Source organism: Corylus avellana, chromosome 5 (assembly GCF_965113065.1).
Source record: "Corylus avellana chromosome 5, dhCorAvel1.hap1.2, whole genome shotgun sequence".
Classification (NCBI taxonomy): Eukaryota; Viridiplantae; Streptophyta; class Magnoliopsida; order Fagales; family Betulaceae; genus Corylus; species Corylus avellana.
This window is the reverse complement of record NC_142494.1, coordinates 26,896,716-26,908,363: the sequence shown is the minus strand read 5'-3', so window position 1 is coordinate 26,908,363 and position 11,648 is coordinate 26,896,716. Positions and strand designations below refer to the sequence as shown.

Below are 11,648 nucleotides of genomic sequence, written 5' to 3'. Positions count from 1 at the left end.
ATAACTGCATCTCAAAAAAATAAAAATTATTTGCATTTACTATGCCAAAGAATACACTTCATTGTTGACCAAGCCTCTTATGGAGAAAGAAATATCTAGCTGGAAAAATCTTTTAAGAGTCTAACAATCCTTTCCAAAAAATTAGCAAGTAATCCTGTTCCGGTAACCACAATGTTGGCTCCTTAATCAAAATAGCCACAAAAGCTTCAATATCAGCTACTCTGTTTCTGGAACTCTATAGCACAAGAAGCATTATAGTGCCTATCCAAACAATCACTGTCAACAAAATGATGAATCCCATTCCAGTTTTGGACCAAAAATCGCTACCTCTCATGTCAGGAAGAAGAAAGGTTGTGGACCAGCAGTACATCACATCAAGTTATCTTTTGCACACAGGCGCTCTGAACAAGAAAAAAAAAACTCTTGGACAGGGAATAAAACACGTAAATATATACATCGAAGTTGTGTGTGTGTACACTTACACTTTCAAGAGAGAGAGAGAGAGAGAGAGAGAGTCTACCATGATTTACAACATGCATTTTCATTTTGAGGAATTAATATATTTCGGCGGAGAGAGAGAGAGAGGGAGGGGGGCCTGAAAAAGAAGTTTATTTTTCACCATTGAAGCTACACACTTCTCCATTTATATAAGGCTTCTCAGAGATGAAAAAGAAAATGTCATGGGTAACATATCTGTAGGTTCCTAATTCCTATAATAGTTCCTCAGAGAAGACCAACTAAAAATCTCCAGTATTATGAAGAAAACATCCTGGAAAAATAATGACGAAAATATAAACATAGTTTGTTGTGCCCTAACATTCACAAGTTTTTTAAGCCACATAAAGTAACAAAACACAAATACAAATAGATTTTGCATACTCTAGTTAACCATAAAATAATTTAAAGGAGGTAAGATGAATCATAGAAATTATACCATTTAGTGTTATCCATGGCATCTAAAGGCATATATAAATCACCAATCAAGGATTCATTATATTGCCACATGAATCCTTCTTGTCCATATTGTTTTTGTACGGATCACGTAAACTGAATTATGTACATACTCTAATTCAAATAAGCAATGCATGCATTCCAAATTTATGATCCATCTTAAACCTCTACTAATTTCAAGAATAATGCTATATATTTTTATTTCATGATATTGATGTGACAGTCCTAACAATTTTTTATTTTACTATGACTCTCTAATGATTGATATACTGGGACTGTTTGGTTATTGTAAGATAAAAATATGATTTTATAGCTTTACTCTAATATTTTCACTTGTATTAAATAAACCAGATATAAGAAAGCTTTACTATCAAAGTATATAACAAAAAATTGCATGGTTGTCATTAAAGTTGTGGTTAACGAGTCAAGAACCCTTTTTTCTTCTTTTTTTTTTTTTTTTTTTTTTTTTTTTTTGTAATAAGTAACGAGTCAAGAACTTTGAATGGTGTCTCGCTGTACCCATGAATTTGAATATGATAACAAGGTTCAAAAAAAGTTACCAAAAACATTCAAGTTTAATCACGTAGTACTCCAGGTTGCTATTCCTCATGTGTTGAATATTAATAGAAAGGTTGGTCCGGTGGCCCTTATTCTAAGTCTGAGTATTTGGTCAATACTAAAGCAAGAAGTTAGTAAAAGAGTTAATAACTCTAGCATTTTTCATCTATGTTATCTTTTTTAGGATAATATTACACGCACAAAAGAAGACATAGGTATTTTGTACGTATATAACTTTTATCAATATAGTATTGCTTATAATTTTTTTTTTTTTTTTTAAAAAAAAACGTTAATAATAATAGTATTAATTAAAATTTAGGAAATCAGAATCTAGATAATTAGCTATTTATGGACGCAAGTCCAGAGGGTAATTTAGAGATAGAGTACTATTCTTTAATGGTAAATTATGCTTATCTCATTTAACATAGTTTACTATCACCCAATTCACAATTTTTTTTTTTTTTGTCAAATTTTAAATGACTCCATTGGCTTCTCCAATTTGGTGAGGAGCGTGGAGCCAGCCAGCCAGGGTCGACAGAGGAATAATAACACCAAATACAAGGCTGATGAGCAAGTCCAAAGTATCTTTTACAAGTTCAGCAATTGTTTTCAGGGAATAATTTGAAGATTTTTTTTTATTTTTTTATTTTTTATCACAAGAAGGGAGGAAGGATTCAAACTACTCCGTTTCATGAGATATGGTCCTTAACCGATTGAGCTACCCTTGAAGACAAATTTGAAGATAAATATGCAATCAAAGACATCACTTGTTCACTTGTAAGACTTTTCTTCCGAAAACGACAACCAGACTAGGACATTTGGAAAAAGAAAAAGGAAAAGGAAAAGGAAAGAAAAAAAGGCCTTTATATTTATCTTTAAATTTGAAGATAAATATAACGGTTTGGAGATATAATTTTATTACTTAATAGTAAAAGAAAAAACAAATCAATTTAAAGAATTGAATACGTGAACATTTTCTAAAAAGAAAGAAACTATTTTCTGTTTGATTTTCGAGAAATAGTTTAAAGTTAATATTCAAGTTTTGGATAGTTTTCCGCGAATGTCCCATGCATGTTGACATGGTAGAGAAAGTTTCAGAGAGTAAATTTTGTGTGATACCTGGGTTTAAGCATGACATATGAGGTATATATATTGGCGTTTCTCAAGAGAGCAACGACATAATTAGCTCCTTTCGGCTTTTCCCTTAGGTCATAGTCGAAGATAAACCTCGATCTTACCGGTCTTCTAAAAGCTAAAGGCAGCCGGGATGCCAATTATCATACCTAAAAGATTTAAAGATTCAAGAAATGGCGGTGAAAATGTATTGTTTTACGATCGAATAATTAAATTCTTGAATTTGGGCTTTTAGGCATGAAAAGATTAATTTGTTCCCTGATTGTGATTTGTAGATGTATGTCCCACTTATTTCCCACCTTCACATTTGTGGAAATAAGTATCCATTATCCTCCTACACACCAGTGGAGGAAAATACCAAGCAAGTGATCGTCGAGGACAATCGATTCGTTGCATTAATGCTTTACAAAAATCCAAACATAACTTATATTCAAAAGCGTGTATGTTGAACAATCCGCATAAATCCAAAGACCTAACTTTCACACAATTGCTCAGTGTTTTCCATCAGATAATTAAGCTGCATATATATATGGTATAGCAGCCGTAGGAGAATTGGTCTTCCACACCATGCACTCGCTTGCCCTCTACCTCTCCTTCCTCCATCTTCTCCTCATCCAGGCCGTCACCGAAACCCCGCCACCCTACGCTGCCACCGACTATTTTCTCCTCAATTGTGGCTCCTCCTCTAATTCAACCTCTCTTGATGGCCGTAACTGGGATGGCGATTTCGACTCAAAGTTCTCACCCCCAAATGCACAAACCATATCAATTGCATCTACCCCCTCCCAACAATACCCTTCTGTTACCCAAGTTCCCTACACGACTGCACGCATCTTTCACAACAAGTTCACCTACTCCTTTCCCGTCTCGCCTGGCCTGAAGTTCGTCCGTCTCTACTTCTTCCCGGCCTCCTACTCTGGAGTCGATAAATCCAAGTCCTTCTCCTTGGTCACCGCCAATAACTTCACCCTCTTAAGCAACTTCAGTGCCTTCCTTACCGTCTCTTCGATAGAACCTCCCGTAGCCACCGTTACCAAAGAATTCATAATCCCCGTGTTTCACACTCAGTTTCTCAACATAACCTTTATTCCATCTCCAAGCTCTTACGCCTTCATTAATGGTATAGAGATTGTGTCTATGCCAAATAATCTCTATATGCACAATAGGGATGATGTAATGATCACCATGGTAGATTACAACGGACCATTCTATTTCGACGACACCACTGCTCTTGAGACCATGTATAGACTAAACGTGGGGGGCAACGATATCTCGGGCGTAGACGATACTGGGATGTTCCGTACTTGGCGTCAGGACTCGCAGTATCTGTTTGGCCAGATGAAAGGGCTGATACCTTACGGCCAGCATGATGTCAAGATACAGTATACTACGGACACACCGGCCTACACAGCGCCGGAAATTGTGTATAAAACTTTTCGTACTATGGATCTGAATCGTACGGTTAACTTGAATTCCAACCTCACGTGGATTTTCACGGTTGATGGCGGGTTTTACTATCTTTTTAGGCTTCATTTCTGCGAAACTATGAAAGAAGTAGTGGAAACGAACCAACGGGTTTTTTACATATTCATCAATAATCAGACAGCAGAGGAACAAGCGGATGTGATTCAATGGAGCGGCGGTACCGGAATTCCTATATACAGAGAGTATGTTGTGTTGGTCCCAAGTGGAAACAAGGCCAGACAAGATTTGTGGCTCGCGCTGCACCCTAACAGGGATATGTCACCGCGTCCCCAATCCGACAGTGCCATCTTGAACGGTGTCGAAATATTTAAGTTGAACCGATCAGACGGTACTCTTGCTGGGCTCAACCCGGAAGTGGAGGGGGTTACCACACTCCCGGCCCCGGAACCCAAAACAAAATTAACGGAGAGGCCACAGAAGTTGTCGTCGATGATAGCCATTATCATTGGAGGTGTTGTTGGTCTACTCTTTATTCTTTTTTTAGTGACTTTCGGGCTGAGTAAGAGAGCCAAGGACATCGGCTCCACCGGTGTAACTTCATGGTGGGGTCTATTTTCTTTCACCAAGACCAAGTCCACTAAGACGCAGGGCTCATTTTTACCTTCCGAATTATGTCGTAAGTTTTCGTTTGCTGAAATCAAAGCCGCCACAAACGATTTCGATAAGGTTTTAATCATAGGGGTTGGAGGGTTTGGCAACGTGTATAAAGGGTACATCGATGACGGGACTATTCCAGTTGCAATCAAACGGCTGAAATCTAGTTCACAGCAAGGGGCTCGTGAGTTCCACACCGAAATCGTGATGCTCTCCCAGCTTCGTTACCTCCATCTTGTTTCTCTGATTGGATATTGTAACGAAGGTGATGAGATGATACTCGTCTACGATTACATGGCCCATGGGACTCTACGTGATCATTTGTACAACACCGATAATCCACCTCTTCCGTGGAAGCAACGCCTTGAGATTTGTATCGGTGCGGCTCGTGCTTTGAACTATCTTCATACGGGCGCAAAGCAAACAATCATTCATCGTGACGTGAAGACAACAAATATCTTATTAGATGAGAAATGGGTTGCCAAGGTATCCGATTTTGGATTGTCCAAAGTAGGTCCCACTGGCATGGCCAACTCCCACGTCAGCACGGTGGTGAAGGGTAGTTTTGGGTACATGGACCTAGAGTATTACAGACGTATGCAGTTGACTGTGAAATCTGACGTGTACTCATTTGGTGTGGTTTTGTGTGAAGTATTGTGTGCAAAGCCACCTATAATGCGTACGACAGAGACAGCAATGGGCCTCGCGAGGTGGGCGCAGGAAATCTATCGCAATGGAAAGGTTGAAGAGATGGTTGATCCATCAATTAAGGGTGAAATAGGGATTCGGTGCTTGAAGAAATTTGTTGAGGTTGCGATGAATTGTTTACTTGACAACGGAATCGAACGGCCATCAATGGATGATGTGTTGGGGGGCCTTGAGTTCGCATTGCAATTGCAAGAAAGTGTAGACGAAGATGTAGGGCTTAATGTGGTTGAAATTAAGGCGCTAGATGATGAGAAAGGTCTCTTCCCCAAGTCCACACTTGATGATAGTGATGACATGTCAAGTAGCAGCAGTGGACAAGTGTCAAGTAGAAATAGCAACAGCAGGGTGACCATAATGAGCAACGGAGAGCAAAGTTTTACAAGTGCCAGTCAAGAGTCGGGCAAACTAATGTCCTCTAGTCATTTGGGACAGTGTTCTCTATGATTATGAATCTTAGCGGTCGGTGAAAGATGGTAGCTGAATTTTTATTAATTGGGCCTTATTTGGAGTCATATATTGAGGACAAGGGTTTGTAGGAAAGTCATTCTATTCATGAGTGTAGCAAATTAAATGATAGTTGTAGTGCATGTATCGGATTGAATCATGAGTACTCTAAACTCATAGATTATGGGATTCTTCTTGACTTGGGTTTTGTCGTAAGTCAGCTCTAAGCAAGATAATAAGTCAAAAGATTAAGCAAGTCTGAGTTTTGATTAAAGTAAAGTAAGAAACATTCATTTGAAAATGTTGATATGACACTCTAATTAATAATTGGAATATTCGTTATTCGTTATATATATATATATATATATAACGGTTGATTGAGAATAGCATATGAATATTGTTGAATGAATGTTGAATATAATTATAGTATGTAGATTTTTTTTATTTATTATTATTTTATTGAATGTGGGAGAATGGAGAAAATGGATTTATTTGTGACTATTCTTTTTTTCTAATCAAATTGGAAATACAAGTGATAAAAAACCAAAAAGGGTGGGCTCCCCTGCAGCAGATCCAAACACGAAAGATAACGATCCAAATAAACGAAAGAAAATAGAAAATAGAAAATAGGCCAAAAGGTCCAATACTCAAGAGTCATAAATTATTAGGTTGTATTGTTCCAACAGTTTCGAAACCCAACGCCGGCGTCAAGATCAATGAAATGGTATTACAAAACAAATAGAGATTTACGGAAGCCATGAGGCAGCCAAGCGTCAGACATTTTACCCATTTTTTTTAAAATATATATATATATATATATATATATATATATATATATATATATATATATTGAAGAAGATAAATTATTAAAGGAGAATTTAAATTTGAGGTATTAGTACCAAATTTAAGATGATCGAATCCCTTTTGGGTGATACAATCCCTAAAGGATTAACTTTCTATCCCTAAGTTTTAGTCTTAAATCCAAAAATGAATTTTGAGGCATTAGAAACTAAATACTAACTCATAAAAATTTAACAAAAAAAAAATCTAGCAGGACGACTAGGAAGAGAGAGATTTTTTTACAATTTTTTATTTTTTTTATTTTTTTTAATAAAGCCACATCAAACTTTGGCAGACACTTGTCTGACTCTTGGCAGCCTGATAGCAGGATTCTTACAAAACACTCGCCTTTCTCTTGAAAGAAGAAACGGATTTTTTACTTAATTCAAAAAGTGTTTTTCAAAATCAATAGTCGAAGATAAATGGATTGAGATTTCCAGCTACCTCAAGCGTCAGACACTTTCTTTTTCTTTTCTTTTTTGCTTTTTTTTTTAAAAAAAAAAAAAAAAATTGTTTTTTAAATTGAAGAAGAGATATATCAAGGAAAAATTCAAATTTGAGGTATTAGTACTAAATTTAGGATGATAAAATTCCTTTTAAGTGATACCATCCCTAAAGGGTTAACCTTCCACCCCTAGGTTTTAGTTTTAAATTCAAAAATAAATTTTGAAGCATTAGAAACTAAATATTAACTCATAAAAATTTAACCAAAAAAAAAAATAATACTAGGAAGAGAGAATTTTTTACATTTTTTTTTTTTTTGTTAATAAAATCATATCAGACTTTAGCTGACACTTGTCTAATTCTTGACAGCCAGATCCGAACTCGAGATAAATAGTTGTAACAGGAAGTTGGGGGAAAGCTCAGGCCGTACTCCGAGATTTAGGGGGGTGCCCCCGTTGTAAAGAACAGATCGACTGGAAACGCCGTTACGGAAAGTAGAAGCGCCTTACCGAGCCTACCAAATGGTTTTTTTTTTTTCTTTATCTTTTTAATTTTTATTGTTTTCTGTTTCTCAATTTTTTTTAAGGACCGATTCAATTTCAATGGGCACTTGTTGATTTTGTTGTTGGATTGAATTACGGTCAGCGATGTTCAAAACGCGCCGTTCGTCAGGCGTACCATAATCTCTGTGTACCAGTACTTGGTTTCGCTCTTTGAATTCTTTGTGATTCTGTTTGGTGTCATTGAAACCGTTGTCCCACTAAACAGCAAAGAATTTGGGTCGAAAGGCATATTTGAGAAAGTATTTTCTGCATGTGAAACAAACAAATTGTGTACCTTATTTCCTCTTTTGGCTGTTGGGTTTTGGTTGATTTTGGCATTGGGTTGATTTGGACGTAGGTTGTGCTAAGGATCAGGGTGTATGCGCAAAGTGTTGTTCCCGTGTGGATCGTATAGTCGAAAGGTTTTTGTTTGACAAGTTATTTCTCTGAGTTATGTATGAATTTTGTTCCTTTTTATTGAGTGCTTTTGGTTTTTTATTGTAGAGATTCTTCAGAAGTAGAGGCTGAGCAAAAGTTGCTTGAGGACGTTAGTTTCTTTTCTCTTTGTTATAATTTGTATGCATTTTTGAAAAGAAGGCTCGATTTTTTGCATTTTGGAAGCTAATTGATGGGTTTGTGTGATTTTGTTCTAGGCAGTTAAGAATGCTCGAGAAAGGGACCGAAGGTCTCTGCTACGTGCAGTAAGTTCTTTAAAGCAATGCTTTTCATCCCTTTTCGTATTTGTATTTGCTTAGGAGTATAAAGATTTTATTTTCCCATCAGTTGTTTGTTATTAATTTCTTGTCTGGGTAAGAACAGAAACTTTATTCCATATTAATGAAGAATCTACCTTCTAGTTATTCATGAAGTCCTTATCTCACCAACCTTCTATTGAGATATAATTAACAATGTTGTAACTCCTAATTTAGATCATATGCTGTAGTGTTTTCCAAGAGATTGTAATTGCCGCCATGCTCAAAGCTTAAATTGAATAATGTTTCTTTCTGTATGAAACTTCTAGATTCAAAATTTTCTTTGCAGTTGTTATGATAATTATATGCTTGTCTTGCTTGTAACCCGTCGAGAAATTAATTTTGGAATTTTCAACCGTTTTGGTGTTAAACCGTCCTCTTCCCTGGTACGCCAATATTCACTTCCAGGAGATGGACATCACATCTGCAAGTTTTGAATTTTATTGTGCAAATTGCATTTTGAATCCCAAGTTGATAAGGCGTTTGCCCTTATACAACATACATCTCTTTTCTATGCATTTTATTCAGTTTCTACCGGTATCTCAGGTTGTGTAATCTTTCCCGGTTATTGTTTTGTTAATGGGTATTTCTAGTTTTTACCAAGTTGAGCATGTTTTGATGTGCACAGTTGGTGAACATTTTATGGATTTAGATCCTTTATCATGTCTTGACAGGGTGAAACTAATCCAATAATAGTGCTTTTTGTACTTCATTGTTCCTTTTTGTCCGTTTTCTTCTGTAGCATGTGGTTTTATTTTCCTTTTATGTTGCATCAAATGAACAAAGGTAAATCTAAAAGTTCGGAGAAAACACCAACCGACAAAGAAGACAAGGTTAGGGAGTTATTTCCCGCTGCATCACTTGAGGAATATGCTGAGCAAAGCAGGAATGATAATGGTGATGATGACGCCGATAAAGATGAGGAACTAATTTTGAGTTGAGGGATATAAACAGTGTGTCAACAGATGCTTATAGCTTGTGGGATCTCTTCCATGTTCCAACATGTACTACCAAGATACTGCTTAAATTAGATATTTTTTTTTGAAGATGTGCTGAAATATCAAATTTGCCAGAAATGGAGTCATTTTTTGTTAAGATTAAGAAGAATTTGTGACTTCTATTTTCTGTTTTTGCTGGTTGATCATTCTGTACAAGTGCTTTTATACATATATATATATATATATGTGTGTGTGTGTGTGTGTGTGTGTGTGTGACGCTGATGATTGCAACAACTTGATCTACCCCAGTGTTATGTACCATCGGACAAGATTCCAAAAGAAGATCCTAACTAATTATCTGGCATATCTTAAGATCAAGGCCTCCACCACTTGGGCCAACCCTTTGAAGGCATTGGTCTTAAGATTTGCACCCTTCAAGGTCTAAGGTTCAACATCTGATGTATACAAACAATCGATTGGAGTTATATCCTTTCGTGAAAAGTTAGCGATTTAACCAGTTTTGTCTAGAGAAATTTCTAAGGGTGCAGTACATAAAACGGAGGTTTACTCTGTAAGGTACGTCCGAAGGCCTGCTTTGAAAAGGTTTCAATTTGCTACTGCTATCTCAAATTACCGAGAGGACAGAAGGATAAAAGAAAATAAGATCCAAATGGGAAAAAAACGCACCGGAAAATGACTGCATCTCAAAAAAATCAAAATTATTTGCATTTACTGTGCCAAAGAATACACTTGCTAGTTGACAGCCTGGTATGGAGAAAGAAAATATCTAGCTGGAAAAATCTTATAAGAGTAACAATCCTTTCCAAAAATTAGCAAGTAATCTTGTTCCGGTAACCACAATGTTGGCTCCTTAATCAAAATAGCCACAAAAGCTTCAATATCAGCTATTCTGGAACTCTATAGCACAGCAAGCATTATAGTGCCTATCCAAACAGTCACTGTCAACAAAATGATGACTCCCAGCCCAGTTTTGGACCAAAAATCGCTACCTCTCATGTCAGGAAGAAGCAAGGTTGTGGACCAGCAGTACATCACATCAAGTCATCTTTTGCACACAGGCGCTCTGAACAAGAAAAAAAAAAAAAAAACACTCTTAGACAGGGAAATAATAAACATGTAAATATATACATCGAAGTTGTTTGTGTGAGTACACTTACACTTTCAAGAGAGAGAGAGAGAGAGAGTCTGAAACCATGAATTACAATTTACAACATGCATTTTCATTTTGAGGAATTGATATATTTCACACACAGAAGAGAGAGGGGGGCTGAAAAAGAAGTTTGTTTTTCACCATTGAAGCTACATTTATACAAGGTTTCTCAAAGACGAAAAAGAAAATGTCATGGGTAACATATCTGTAGGTTCCTAATTCCTATAATAGTTCCTCAGAGAAGACCAACTAAAAATCTCCAGTATTATGAAGAAAACATCCTGGAAAAATAATGACGAAAATATATACATAGTTTGTTGTGCCCTAACATTCACAAGTTTTTTTAAGCCGGCCACATAAAGTAACAAAACACAAATACAAATAGATTTTGCATACTCTAGTTAACCACAAAATAATTTAAAGGAGGTAAGATGCATCATAGAAATTATACCATTTAGTGTTATCCATGGCATCTAAAGGCATATATAAATCACCAATCAAGGATTCATTATATTGCCACATGAATCCTTCTTGTCCATATTGTTTTTGTACGGATCACGTAAACTGAATTATGTACGTACTCTAATTCAAATAAGCAATGCGTGCATTCAAAATTTATGATCCATCTTAAACCTCTATTAATTTCAAGAATAAGTGCTATATATTTTTATTTCATGATATTGATGTGACAGTCCCATCAATTTTTTATTTTATCATGACTCTCTAATGATTAATATATTGAAACTATTTGGTCAGTATTGTAAGATAAAAATATGATTTTATAGCTTTACTCTAATATTTTCACTTGTATTAAATAAACCAGATATTAGAAAGCTATACTATCAAAGTATATAACAAAAAATTGCGTGGTTGTCATTAAAGTTGCGGCTAACGGGTCAAGAACCCTTTTTTCTTCTTTTTTATTTTTTATTTTTTATTTTTTATTTTTTAATAAGCTACGAGTCAAGAACTTTGAATGGCGTCTCGCTGTACCCATGAATTTGAATATGATAACAAGGTTCAAAAAAACTTACCAAAAACATTCAAGTTTAATCACAAAGTACCCCAGGTTGCTTTTCCTGTATTG

At 35.9% G+C, this 11,648-nt stretch overlaps 2 pseudogenes across 1 annotated transcript; both read left to right on the top strand.

Annotated features, from left to right (window-relative positions):
• The first annotated feature begins 3,206 nt into the window (after positions 1-3,206).
• Positions 3,207-6,028, top strand: LOC132181533 (receptor-like protein kinase FERONIA pseudogene; annotated as a pseudogene).
• Positions 5,901-9,448, top strand: LOC132182139 (uncharacterized; annotated as a pseudogene). The gene is made up of 8 exons (XR_015912147.1): positions 5,901-5,958; positions 6,561-6,598; positions 7,562-7,681; positions 7,799-7,861; positions 8,059-8,122; positions 8,205-8,247; positions 8,354-8,401; positions 9,229-9,448. The product of XR_015912147.1 is annotated as an uncharacterized LOC132182139 (transcript).
• The last annotated feature ends 2,200 nt before the right edge of the window (positions 9,449-11,648 follow it).